Here is a 14,249-nt window from a genome sequence, read left to right as displayed (position 1 = left end):
GTAGACATCATGGACCTGCATATATTTTTAACAGAGTAAGTTGGCGGATTATACTCCGGTTTGGCAAAAATTATGCGAAAGGTCAAATCAGGCAGCTTACCAAAGATAGCAGCGACCATCTGAGACACCCGACCCTTTAAACCGTTCAGTTCTATTGAAATTTCTTTCAGAGCTGTTTCGGCCGTCTCAGCTCGTTGGGTCAGAAGTGTTTTCTCATTTTCCCAAACCTTTTCCTTGGCAGCAAAGCTAGGCTTCAAATTTTCCATTGCAGAAAGGCTCATTTGCAGTTTGGAAGTGGAAGATTTGATTTCGGACTCCTGACTTGATAGCCGGGTCTTCGTGTCCGACAATTGAGAGTTCAATTCGTACAAGGCATTCTGTGAAAACGTTCAGATAAGTCAATACTTGGTTTCAAATTCAAATATTCAAATTCAAGATTCAAGTCTCAAAGTACTTTACGAGTAAACCATTTGACACTTGGGGGCTAATGTATGCCAAATCAAATTTTTATGACTCTATAGACATATTTAAAGTCCCAAGTCCCTTAAAAAGTAACAACACTTGGCACTTGGGGGCTAATGTACGCAGTTCAGCAAGTTTATCAAGGTTAAACCGGAGGGTTATGTACTTTGAAAACGGTCTTAAGTTCTAAAGAACCGATTCTTTGATGATCAAAATAAACCGGTCCTTGGGGACTATAGGTAAAGTTTTTGTTTCTATCAATATCAGGCAAAGATTCAGATGTAAAAGTCTCGGACTATACTTTAAGCCTACATGTTATTCTGTTTCTCTCATAATCTGAAGACTTGGGGGCTGAAGGAATATTAGTAAACCGGAAACAACGTACCTCATACTTCAACTGAAGCTGCTTGACCATCTCGATCTCAAACTCACGACTGGAGTGTACATGACTGAGATAGCCAGATAAGACATCACTGGCATTGAGACGGTCATAATTGGCAACATCAAAGTGAACCTTCTGCCTCTCCAATGTTTCTTGCTTTGCTGTGCACCGAGCCAACACCGTTGGGTTCCCCGGCTCAACAAAGCGGCTCCCAGTAATTTGAACATCTTGAACACGTGGAGACGGCGGGTCGGTTGAGCTTGACAGTCCAGATGTAGAAGGATTCTTAGTGGCTTTGTCAAGGGACGGCTCCAGAGGATTTGCTTCATTGACAATAGGTGGGTCTTCTGGGGCGTCAGTTAATGGAGAAGGCGGCCTAGCTGGGTCAGACGTTAGTACTGGCGGGTCTTCCGCCGGTTTTGCTGCCTTCGCCTTCTTGGATTTAGCCTGGCCGCTAAGGAAAAAATATTGCAGGGTAGTCAGCATCAAGATACAATTGACCAACCCGGAAGAAAAAAGGATTTCTGATTACCTAGGAGCAGTCTTGAAAGCCAGAAATTGTGTTTGTGATGAGTCACCTAAGGAACGAGACACCTCCTGAAAAGGTAAAAGAAAGGAGTTAAAAGAAATACAAGGAGCAGGATTCATTAAAAACAAGTTAAGGACAGTAATAAGTAAACCTTGTTCGGGCGTTTCCGAGGGGTCTGTTGAAGGACGACAGCCGGTTCATCTTCAATCTCAACTTCATGGCGGCTTTCATGTTGCTGCTTTTTCAAATGAAAGTTGGGATCCAAGTGAGCTAAGGGGTTAGAAAACCTTACTTTACGGATCACTCGTCGAACTTTGTGTCTTGGTAAGGGCTCTAAGTCAGAGGAAATGATAGTTGCCTCTGCTTCCCCGGCCTGACTGGCCCCAGTGTCATCCTGGTAAGGATCAGTGTCAATAAGATTGTTAAAAAGTTGGCCAAGGGAATCAAGGGCTACCTCCAAGTCAGACGTGCCATCAAGTTTCATTAAATCTTCAACAGTGGCTTTCTTCTTCTTCGTTCTCCAAGTCGTCTTCTTGGTGTTCATGGCGGCGCCTTTCGCCTTCTTGGCAGCCTCATGGTCATATTTCGCCTTCCAAAAGTCAGAACCGGCCTGCAAAGACAAGAAGAAAGATCAGTGCTAAAGTAGTATAGCTGGGCAAAACACAAAGGAGAAGAGATCAGAATATACTTACTTCTGGTACCGGGTTAAGCTTGCAGAAGGGGTTTAACCCAACAATGCTGCAGTCTTCATATTTCCCATTCACCAAAAGGTTTGACATTGAAACAATGTCTTCTTCGGTGAGTTCAACTGGGCTGTGACGAAGAGAGTCGTCCGGGCCTCCACTGTATTCATACATCAGTTTTGATCGACGGCTTAATGGAATAACCCGCCATGAGATCCAGCAGCGAGTCAGATCTACTCCGGTTAAATCGTTCCCCAACAAAGCGTTGATTCTTCTGATGGATGGAAGCAGCCTCTTGCGTTCAGCAACGGTGAGTTTATCCGGAAGGGTGAACTTGGAGTCAAGACGACTGGGGCGGTAACCCGGCAGCGGCTTCTCGTTTGCTGGAGAGATACCCTGACAGTAAAACCAAGTTTGGTTCCAGTCCTTTGGGTGACTTGGTAAAACTATGAGAGGGAAGACAGCACCCTGACGGCGCTAAATTGAGATGCCTCCAAGTTCTAAACTGGGACCGTTGGTGCATTCGTTCTGCCGGTTCAGATAAAAGTACTCTCTAAACAGCTCTACGGTCGGCTCTTGCTGAAGATACACCTCACAAAGCACTTGGAAGTTGCAAATATTAGATATGGAATTGGGCCCGATGTCCTGAGGATGGAGTTTGAAAAAGTGAAGGACCTCTCTGAAGAACTTTGAGCCGGGCGGTGAGAAGCCACGGTTCATGTGGTCAGTAAAAACAATTACTTCACCGTCTTTTGGATTGGGTCGTTCTTCTTCCGGGTCAGGGGCCCGGTAAGACATGACGGCTTTTGATGGCAGAAATCCTATCATGAAGAACTCTTTTAAACGTTCCTCAGTTATGGTTGAGGGAACCCAATTACAGACGGTTGGCGTTTTGGACGGCATGATGTGCAAGGAACTGGAAAAAGCAACATGCCGGTTCAGTTTAACGATAAGATTAACAGTTAAGGGATGAAGATGCAAAAACAAGTAACGGTGGCTTAACTAAGGGCTAATGACATATAAGGAAAAGAAAGCCGGTGCGGTAAGCCGCCATGACTATAGATCCTTTCAGAAAGTGGATTCAGCTAAGTATTGGGACAAACAAGTTTCCCAAAATGGTTGATATCATTTCAGATCAAATGGGTGTTCAAAATGGAAAAATTTCTAGACCTAAAAATACAGTCCAGATGAGTTCATCAGATCTAAGCATAGCTCTTGTACCAGAAAAAGGAGTCTGCTAATATCAAAAGGAGGCACCAAACAGCTACTGCATGAACGTACATCTCTTTTGGATCAGAAAGAGGAGGCAGCAAAAGAACTATGAAGAACTACAAAGAACTTGCAGGAGCTTGGAAACCCTAATGAAGATCTGAGGCATGAAGGAAAGGAAACTTACGATTGCAGGTCTATTGCGGAGGTCACCGCGGTTCTCTCTGGATCGGTTCAGGTCGATGCAGCGGCCAGAGTCGACGACGGAGGTGAGGCGCGGTGGCGGTGAAGCTCGAGCAGCGGCAGGGTCGTGAAAGGAAGAAGACAGAGAGAGATAGAAGAATGAGGAAGGCCGAGGCAAGCCTATTTATAAGGGAGTACGCGAACAGGCGGGCGCGAAAATCAAGGAGACCCGAATAATGATTATCCAAATAAACGGATGCCTTGATTCTTGGAAGGCATTAAAAAATAAAAGATCCGTTGGAAGATGACGTCATGAAAGTTTTTTGTGTTTTCAGAAGATGACGTCACGGCGGGTTACAGAAGTTTTCAGACACAGGATGGATTCTACCTAACTATTGAAGATTGATAGAGAACAAAGTTCAAAGTCAACCTGGGGCCTAATGTTGGGGATATTACTACCAGTATGACCCGCCCAGGAGGGGTCAGGTCATACCTAATGGCGGGTTACATAAGAAGCCCGATAAACATTCAAGATGATAGTTTACTAAACGTATAGAAGGCCCAAAGGCCTGGGACCGGCTTAAGGCCTGATACTGTAAACCGCGGTATGTAAGGAAAGACTTGTAAAGAAAGGCATGTAAAGGAAGTCACCGAGCTGAACACGATTATGAGCCGGCCGGGACTCTGTAGGCCACCAGGCGTCAACCCATGTATATAAGGGGACGACCCGGTGGCGGTTTAGGACAAGAAACAACCAAGTTGAGAACCAAGCCGGCGAGTTAAGCCTCTTGGAGATCGAAACCTCAGCAATACCAATCCCAACTAGACGTAGGCTTTTACCTTCATCGTAAGGGGCCGAACTAGTATAAGAACTCTCTCGTGTGTCCTTTGTCCCGATTAACCCCTTTAAGCTTCCTAGTGCGATGGCCCTATGACTAAGTCCTTGCTCTAGGACATCTGCCGTGTCAACTCCATGACAGATATAGTCCGGCTGTCCGGAGACCCCCTAATCCAGGACTCCCTCGGCGGCAACGCTCGAGTGCAGGGGCGTCGCGAGGAGGAAGAAGAAGCAAAGAGACGGAGGGGAAAAAGTAAATGACCCTTGGCCCTATTTATAAGGTAAAGGGGGGAAGTGACAGGCACGAGAATCGAGGAGCCAGAATATTGGATACCTAACAGGAGCGGTCGCCTCGATTGTCGGAGGTTCCTTAACTGAAGGTGAGATGTATCATTTTTAAATAACAAGGTGACGTCATGGCGATTTATCATGATCCTGGAGTATGACGTCACGGCGGTTTACAAGATCAAGGTGAAGGTGCAAAGGAGGAATTTTTCTAAGTATTGAAGATTGACATGAACAAGTCCAAATCAATCTGGGGCCTAATGTTGGGGATATTACTACTGGACGTAAACTGGCCAGGAGTAGCTGGATAAACTCTAGGAAGATTAGAAGCCCAGGAAGACGTCAGGATGGTGGCGCTTTACGAAGGCCCAAGGCCCAAAGGCGAGTTAAGGCCTATACATGTAAACCGGTTCTCTCATGTAACTTGTATTGTAAGTTAGAAGGAGTAGAGACCGAGTCGGACACGTTTACGATCCGACCTCGACACTCTGTAAACCGGCGGGCGTCAACCTATGTGTATAAAGGGACGACCCGACAGCGGTTTAGGGACAACACACAACAACTCGAGAGCCAAGCAAAGCGGATTCGCTCCCTGGTCATCGAAACCCTAGCAATACCAACACAACTAGACGTAGGCTTTTACCTTCATCGAAGGGGCCGAACTAGTATAAAAACCCTCGTGTCCTTTGTCTGGTTTAACCCCTTTAAGCTAACCCGTAGCGATGGCTCCATGACTAAGTCCTTTCACGAGGACATCTGCCGTGACAAAACCACGACACCCCCCGTCGTTCCATAATGTCGTGCATATAGATCCAGGCCTGGACACTAGTTAGCTTCTAATATTGACTTGTTGCTTGTAGGTACATATGCCTTTGGCAAGGATCCACGCATCGACCCTTTTTGCGTATGGGGCAATGAGATATTGATGAACAAGCATCAAGTGAGGAAACTGATAAGGATTATTAGTAAAAAGATACGAATGTTGGCAAGCAAATTATTTGTTTATGCTCCATTCAACACAACAGTGAGCTGTAGGATGGTAACTACAAACTCTGCAGCCTTCTCTTTTTACTGCCCATAATGAGTTGTTAGACTACAATGTTTGAATCTTTTTCGTTCCTAGTGGTTCCCGAAGCAGTTCTGTAACACCCCGGATGTAACTTTCCATATTTGTATCCAACTCTTGCCGTTTCCGGTGTTAAGTTATATTTATTTCTCGGGTTCGGGTCTTTGTCTCCGTGTGTTGTTTTATTTTTCGTGCATCTCATATCTTGTCATCTCGTGCATTGCATTTGCATACATGTTCATCTCATGCATTCGAGCATTTTCCCCGTTGTCCGTTTTGCATTCCGGCGCTTCGTTCTCCTCCGGTGGCCATTTCTAGCTTTCTTTCGTGTGTGGGGATTAAACATTTCCGGATTGGACCGGGACTTGCCAAACGGCCTTGGTTTACTACCGGTAGACCGCCTGTCAAGTTTCGTATCATTTGGACTTCGTTTGATACTCCAACGGTTAACCGAGGGACCGAAAAGGCATCGTGTGTGTTGCAGCCCAACACCCCCCAAATTTGGCCCAAAACCCACCAAACTCTGCTCCATGTCCTAGAGCATTCGATCACGACCGCGTGGGCGAAAACCGCACCTCTTTTGGACTCTCCTAGCTCCACTTATGCCTATTTATACCCCCTTCATTCGGATCCCTTCTTCTCCCCGTCTTCCTCCTAAAAAAAGAGCAGATCCACCTCGCCGCCGACGGACGTGTCCGGGCGGAGCCGGACAATGTCCGCCGCCGACCCCCGCCAGTCGCTGCGCGCCACGTGTCCCTCGCCGCCGCCGCCGCCGTCCCGGCCCGGGAGGCCCAGGAGGGGCCCCCGCGAGCCCGCGCCCCCGCGCCTCTTCCTCCTCTCGGGCGCCGCCGCCCCCCCGACCTCCGGCGACCGGCGCCGTCGCCGCCACCGCACCGGCCGCCGACGCGCCGGGCCCCGCCGCGCGCCCGCGCCTCCGTGGCCGCGCCCTCGCCCGCGGCCGGCCCCGCCGGCCACCTCGCCGCCCCAGCGCCGCTCCGCCGCCGCCCCTCGACGCCGGCCACCGCCTCCCCCCATGCCGGCGGCCTCGGATCCGGCGCCGACGAACCTCGTCGCGCGCGCCCAGCTACAGTGCCCGATCCGGCTACAGTAAACCCTAGATCTAGGGTTGACTTTCCCTCTCCCCCTTATTTTTTTGCTATCTTTGACTGCTCGTATCTCCGCAATCGTTGCTTCGATTTGGGCATATAATATATCAAAATCTTAGTCTCGACATGTATATCATTTCATTCCATTGCATCATTTGCATTTGAGTTCATATTGATGCCCAAAATGCTGTTAGAAGGAGGCTTCGTGAGTTAAATTGCAGATCCGTTAGTTCATCATGCACTTTTGTCATTTTTGCCATGTTTAATCCGTGCATGATATGCATGTGCCCCTTTGGGATGAATTGTTATGCATTTTGTCTTCTTTCCAGAGGTGCCACCCATGCATTTTTAGGATGTGTGTGTTGTCTTGTGCAAGCTTGCGAAGAGAGGTACCTGAGATTGCTGATTTCAGTGACTTAGTGATTTTCACTAAGTCTGGGATATTTTAGTTCATGATGCCATATGTTCAGCTTGTTTCCCAGTGATCCGTGCCTCTTTTGAGGATGATCAGTAAGGGATTTTTGATATATATGTTATGCTCTATCCATCCATGTCTTTTTTTGCATATGTGGAGTGCTCTAGGTTGACTCAATCGAGCTCAACTTTTGCTTCGTTGTTAATCTGGGCAGATCATCAACTTGTTTGCGATTTTGCCGATGCTACCGTTAGTGTTCCATGCATGCTATGCCATTGTTCTTGCCATTTCTAGCTTGTATTTTGTTCCTTCTTAATGGATGTATGCTTGCCTTGCTGTGACTTGCACCATGGTGAGTGCATCGAGCTTGTTTACATGCCTTCGTGAGTTAAATTTCTGCATGTCTCAGTTTTCACTAAGTCTGAAAACTGATTGTGTTCGAGCTATGTTCGTGAGCTCGGTAGAGTATTTTGTGAACCATTTTGCCCCAGGTCACTTTGGGTGTTTTGTTAATCTTGTTGAGTATCTCCATGCCATGTTCTTACTTGTCATGTTCAGGTTTTGTATCATGTTGTTTTGCTGCTCCGAAGAGGGCTTCGTGATCTGAAATTTCAGGCTAGTGTTAATTTCACTAAGTCTGGAATCTGTTTTGCATATTCATTTTTGCCATGCTTGTTTGAACCTCTTAATGGATGAATTTGCCTATGGCTCAGTGCTAGTGTTTTGTTAACCATCTTGTGTACATCACTTCCAGGTATTTTGTTTTCATGTTTGGTGGCTGTATCATGTTCATTTCGTTGCATTTAGATGCCTACTTGCTGTAAATCGCAGACCGGTGTCATATCTTAAAACGCTTGCCATTTCCAAACCGTAACTCCGATTCCAATGATCTTTATATCGTTTTCAAGCGATTTCATCCCCTCTATCCAGTGGCACCCTTGGAAGTCCAAGTTGAGGCCAGGTTCATGCATTTCCTGTCATATCTTGCATTTTGCATCCCGCATCGCATCCCGCATAGCATATCATCATTTCATCATATTGCTTGGTCTTGCACGTGGTTGATTGTATCCTTGTTGCTTGTTTGTCTTGTTGGGTAGAGCCGGGAGACGAGTTTGCTACCGAGGAGCCCGTTGAGTTTGCTTGTGAGGATCCAGTCAACTTTGACAACTATGCAGGCAAGATGATCATACTCTCGAAATCACTACTATCTTTGCTATGCTAGTTTGCTCGCTCTTGCTTTGCCAATGCTACGATGCCTACCTTTTGCTTGTTAGCCTCCCAATTGCCATGTCAAACCTCTAACCCACCATTGTCCTAGCAAACCGTTGATTGGTTATGTTACCGCTTTGCTCAGCCCCTCTTATAGCGTTGTTAGTTGCAGGTGAAGATTGGAGCCGTTCCTTCTTGGAACATTTATTTACTTGTTGGGATATCATTATATTGCTATGTTATCTTAATGCATCTATATACTTGGTATAGGGTGGAAGGCTCGGCCTCTCGCCTAGTGTTTTGTTCCACTCTTGCCGCCCTAGTTTCCGTCATATCGGTGTTATGTTCCCGGATTTTGCGTTCCTTACGCGGTTGGGTTATAATGGGAACCCCTTGATATTTTGCCTCGATTAAAGCTTTTCCAGCAATGCCCAACCTTGGTTTTACCATTTGCCACCTACCCTTTTCTTTCCCTTGGGTTCTGCAGACCCAAGGGTCATCGTATTTTAGCCCCCCACGGGCCAGTGCTCCCTCTGAGTGTTGGTCCGAACTGAGCTGCCTGCGGGGCCACCTCGGGGAAACTTGAGGGTTGGTTTTACTCGTAGCTAGTCTCATCTGAGTGTGCCCTGAGAAAGAGATATGTGCAGCTCCTATCGGGATTTGTCGGCACATTCGGGCGGTGTTGCTGGTCTTGTTTTAACCTGTCGAATTGTCTTGTTGTACCGGGTCACCGAGTCTGATCAGTGTGTCTCGGGTGGAGGTCTATTCCTTCGTTGACCGTGAGAGCTTGTCATGGGCTAAGTTGGGACTCCCCTGCAGGGATTGAACTTTCGAAAGCCGTGCCCGCGGTTATGGGCAGATGGGAATTTGTTAATGTCCGGTTGTAGATAACTTAAACCTTAATTAATTAAAATGAATCAAGCGCGTGTGTTGCCGTGATGGCCTCTTCTCGGCGGAGTCTGGGAAGTGGACACGGAGTTGGAGTTATGCTTGCGCAGGTTGTTCCTCTAGTTTCTCGCTCGCGCCTTGCCTCCTCTTCTCGCTCTCTTTTGCGGATAAGTTAGCCACCACATATGCTAGTCGCTTGCTGCAGCTCCACATATACTTGCCTTATCCTTCCTATAAGCTTAAATAGTTTTGATCGCGAGGGTGCGAGATTGCTGAGTCCCTGTGGCTCACAGATACTATAATTCCAGATGCAGGTCCAGGTGATTTCGCTCCAGGTGACGAGTACGAGCTCAAGTGGGAGTTCGACGAGGACTCTCAGCGATACTACATGTCTTTTCCGGATGATCAGTAGTGGTGCCTAGTTGGGGTTTGATTCAGGGCCTTGTCGCATGTTGGGTTCTTTTCTATTTTGGCGCCGTAGACGGGCCATGAGTGTTTGTTTGATGGATGCTATTTATGTACTCTGATGTGACGTGGCGAGTGTAAGCCAACTATGTTATCTCCCCCTTTTATTATGTATTACATGGGTTGTTGTAATGATTGCCTGACTTGCGACATTGCTTTCAATGCGATTATGCCTCTAAGTCGTGCCTCAACACGTGGGAGCTATAGCCGCATCGAGGGCGTTACAAGTTCACTCAAGATTACCTCGCAAAGTACATGATTGGTGGACACGCAATGAAGGTTAGAGTATTTAATCCAGACTATAGTGAGCATCGAGAAGTCCTAATGAAGACAGTGAAGGATGGACGGGCAGCCATCACAAGGGGTTGGTCTAGAGTCGTGCGCGCATTACGCATTGAGGAGGGCACAATATGGGCATTCCGCTTCACCTTCTCCAGCAACCAGAATGTCTTTCACCTCTCTCTTTATAGTCTTTAGTACAATTAGGGTTCATCATTCTTTGCTTGGTGGTTCTGTAGTTCTTCAGTATATGTACATGTGCATCAAATTATGGATTCGTGGTTGAACCTATATTTGTAATAAACATGGTTGGATATGAAATAAGTGATTGCCTACTTTCAAATTCAAATCATGTGATTTTTAAATTAGGGGTTAATTAGGGATTACACTACACATGGTTTGCAAAAGCGAAACGTCTGCGATATACGTGGAGATCAGAAACGTTTCTAGGATCCACTACGTGTGCGATCAATCTCCACTACACACACAACTTTCGCTTGAAAACTGTTTGCGTGAGGCCACCTTGCGCAAACGTTTACCACATAAAAAGTGTGTGTGATGGACAACCTTTCCCACACAGTTTCTTCTACGCACCGTGTGTGATGCATTCAATAACGCAAACGATAAAATTATTAATATCGTGTGCAATGGCAACACTAACACAAACGATTTAATGGGAAAAATTGTGTGTGATGTACCTGTGAACGGAAACGTTTTCCTTGAAGCAACTGTGTGGGATGTACATACGAACGAAAACGTTTAGCGGGGACTGACTGTGTGGGATGTACTTGCGACCGGAAACAATTTCGCCTGTCTAATTGTATTTTTAGCTCTACTGTATGTATTTCCGTATTTGAGCGCTCGCTGGTCGCACACGACCTCATTTTGCCGAGCGTGTGTGCCAGGAGGGCATATCCCCAACGGTTTCTGGGTCGTGTGGGAAGGACCCCCCTATCGCCCACACTCACTTGGCGACGGTTCCAAATGTCGTCGTGGAAAGGGGTTAAAAACCGTTTGTATAGCACTGGCGCGTACCAATGCTTGTTTCTTATGAGTAGGGAAGTATTTTTCAGAGAAGTAATAGATCATATCCTGGGGACTACACACACAACCAGGAGCAAGAATATTGGACCAAGCTTTAGCATCACCTTGTCGGTGTCAAAACCGGCGGATCTCGGGTAGGGGGTCCCGAACTGTGCGTCTAGGCGATGGTAACAGGAGGCAGGGACACGAAAGTTTTACCCAGGTTCGGGCCCTCTTGATGGAGGTAAAACCCTACGTCCTGCTTGATTAATATTGATGATATGGGTAGTACAAGAGTAGATCTACCACGAGATCGGAGAGGCTAAACCCTAGAAGCTAGCCTATGGTATGATTGTTGTTCTGTATGTTCTATCGACTAGCCTGGCCCTGGTTTATATAATGCACCAGAGGCCTAGGATAACAAGAGTCCTAGCCGAATACGCGCCGGTGGGGTGGAGTCCTTGTCTTGATCGCCAAGTCTTGTGGAATCTTCCTTGTATGCGGCAGCTGTCCGAACTGGCCCATGAGTATGCGGCCATGGGGGTCCTCGGCCCAATCCAACTGATCGGGAGACGATGTGATGAGTACCCCCTAGTCCAGGACACCGCCAGTAGCCCCCTGAACCGGTCTTCAAGTTAGGGACGCTCCTCGATTCTTCCGAACTGTTCTTCATCTTCGGTTGACGGTCTTGAAAACTGGTTCAACAAATCTTCTCATCTTCAATCTTGAGGATCGCCGAAATGCATTCGGCGAGTTTACACGTCGGGTATCCGAGGAGCCCCTTTAAGTTTCCGGCCTTTATCAATGCCTTGTTATTTTTATGCCACACCTCGGGTTCAAAGAAGTTTGAAGTTGTTCCCGGGAGGCAGTGTCCTCTTGCGTTCGAGCTCTAACGCCGGACTGTATTCGAGGTATCTTTTGCAGCCGAGCACCAATGCTGGACTGCTTCCCAGCTCTAACGCCGGAATGTATCTGAGCTCCAACGCCGGACTATGTATCCGAGCTCCAACGCCGGACTATATCCGAGGTGTCATATCACCTTGGTTCAAAAAAGTTTGAAGGAGTTTAGCCGAGCTTAACGCCGGAAATGCCCTCTACGGAGCCAGCCACTAGCGCCCGAGCTTTATGCCGGACTGCTTCCGAGGTGGTGCACCACCCCGAATGTGGGCCGATTTTTGTGAATATTTTTATTGGTGCAATTTATTCTCTGCCGAGATATATAGCCAGTAGCCCCCAAGGTGTATATCGGTCTAAAACCTGAGATGCACCTGAAGGATGACGTAAGACCATTGATCCCAGTAGCCGCTGAGACTCAGGTTGATTTGCAAAATCGGCCTGAGGATCAAGTCCAAGCTCGGCAGAATACTTCGGGACACTAAAAGCGGCGTGCTCAGTCTTCGAGACTCAGGTTGTGTGCGGCCGACCAACCTGAGGATCAAAATCTCCTCGGAAACTATATTGCACATAAAATTTTCTGCATTGGACAAGCAATGCAGTAGCCCCCGAGACACTGGTCAGGTGGTAACACCAGATCAGGGGATCGATGTGCCCCTTTAATATTTGTAAATAATAAGCCCGAAGCCCAGTAGCCCCCGAGCCTTAATGCGGGCACGAGTGGCCGAATTAAGGATCAATATCCATAGTAAAATCACAAATTATGTGTAATGACTCTATGTATCCAAGTACTTTACGTCATTAATGCTCGGATCCGCATTGTACAAAACTTTGTTGACCGACCATCGGCTTCCACCTCCTCGGCCAGTAGCCGAGGAGTGTTTGTCCTACTTTATAAAGCCTTTATGAGGGCAAAGATTTACAACAAACAAGGCAATCTGGCCATACGGTTTTATAAACAAAGGTACACAGAGAGTTATATTACTGTTTAACAGAAGAAATGTCTTCCAAAGAAAATAGTCCCGCTATCGCTTCCTTTCTTTGGGTTGTCATGCTAAGCATGATCATTAAACCTCAGCTCTAATGTAAGAGCAAAATATCGAGGATTTAGTTTGGGAGGCCAGTTAATAGCCCCCGATAGTGTTTGGCGATAGTCGGGGTCAAGCCGTAAACACTTCGGCCAATGTTATGAACGGCCCGTCATTTAACATAGTCATCGGATCGCTGACCAGTTTACGCTTATTGTGACAGTCAGTTTTCGGCTTTCTCCACTGAGGTGCTTAACCATGTGAGCTGGAAGCACAATCGTAGTGGTTCTCCCTTTGCATGCCTAGCCGAACAAAACGGAACGTAGGAAGCAAGTGCAGGAGCCGGGCAACCCAACTATTGACCGAAGACACAATTCGAAACCGATGCATATATAGCAATATCTGAGAATGTTTTTGCCGAATCCCTAAAGGTGTCCAGCGTTGCACTGCGAGACTAATGCTGGAAAAGCACAAATAGTTTAAAAGTGCCAAAAAGCTTGGAAAACCAAGAAACGTCAGTAAAAACATGACGTCCAAACAAGATCAAGTGTTCGGTGCCAATCCGAAAATTGGTCTTAGAAAAAAGAAGTGCTTCTGTCGTGCTTTAACATGATACATCCTATCTCAAGACTTCGAGCGGGTCAGCCTACGGCTTCAATCTCCTATCCCGAGGGCGGAGTACTTCTCATTAGGCCAGTTTAGCAAACTAAACTCTAGCGGCTTTGAGAGAGAAATTAGGCTCCCCAGCTAGTGACCGCACACTCGCGTCGAAAAAAGGAGTGATAAATAATAATAATAATAAAACTTTGCAACGACTAAGAAGAAGAACACTTATTATAAAACGGCTCAAATAAACTTAAGAGCCCCCAAGTGACTTGAGTAAAAGAATGATTCCATGTACCGAAGTACTTATATCATATCTATGTTCAACCGAACTTTAAACGCGTCTTAACCGACCGTCGGCTTCTCCCTCTTCGATCAAGGACCGAAAAGTGCTATGTACTCCATCTGCCGAGAATATCGACGGTGTTTCCAATAACCAGGCAATCAGGCCATAAGGCTGTAACAGACAAAGCGCGCTCAGGGAACTTATGCTATATTACTGCAAAGTGTAAGAAGCATCTTCGAAGAAAATAGTACTCCCACCGATACCTTTCTTCAGTGCTCATTATTACTATGAGACTTGTGCAATAGATTTTTTGTACTCATGAGTTCCGTTGTGTGCCGACCATCATTGAAAACTATAAGAGCGCTAGCTTTCGGCTTCACCCAGTCTGAGGTCCGGCTCGGGTGACCCGATCGTGA

The sequence above is a fragment of the Triticum urartu genome, chromosome 6 (assembly GCF_003073215.2).
Source record: "Triticum urartu cultivar G1812 chromosome 6, Tu2.1, whole genome shotgun sequence".
Classification (NCBI taxonomy): domain Eukaryota; kingdom Viridiplantae; phylum Streptophyta; class Magnoliopsida; order Poales; family Poaceae; genus Triticum; species Triticum urartu.
Note: the sequence above shows the minus strand (reverse complement) of the source record.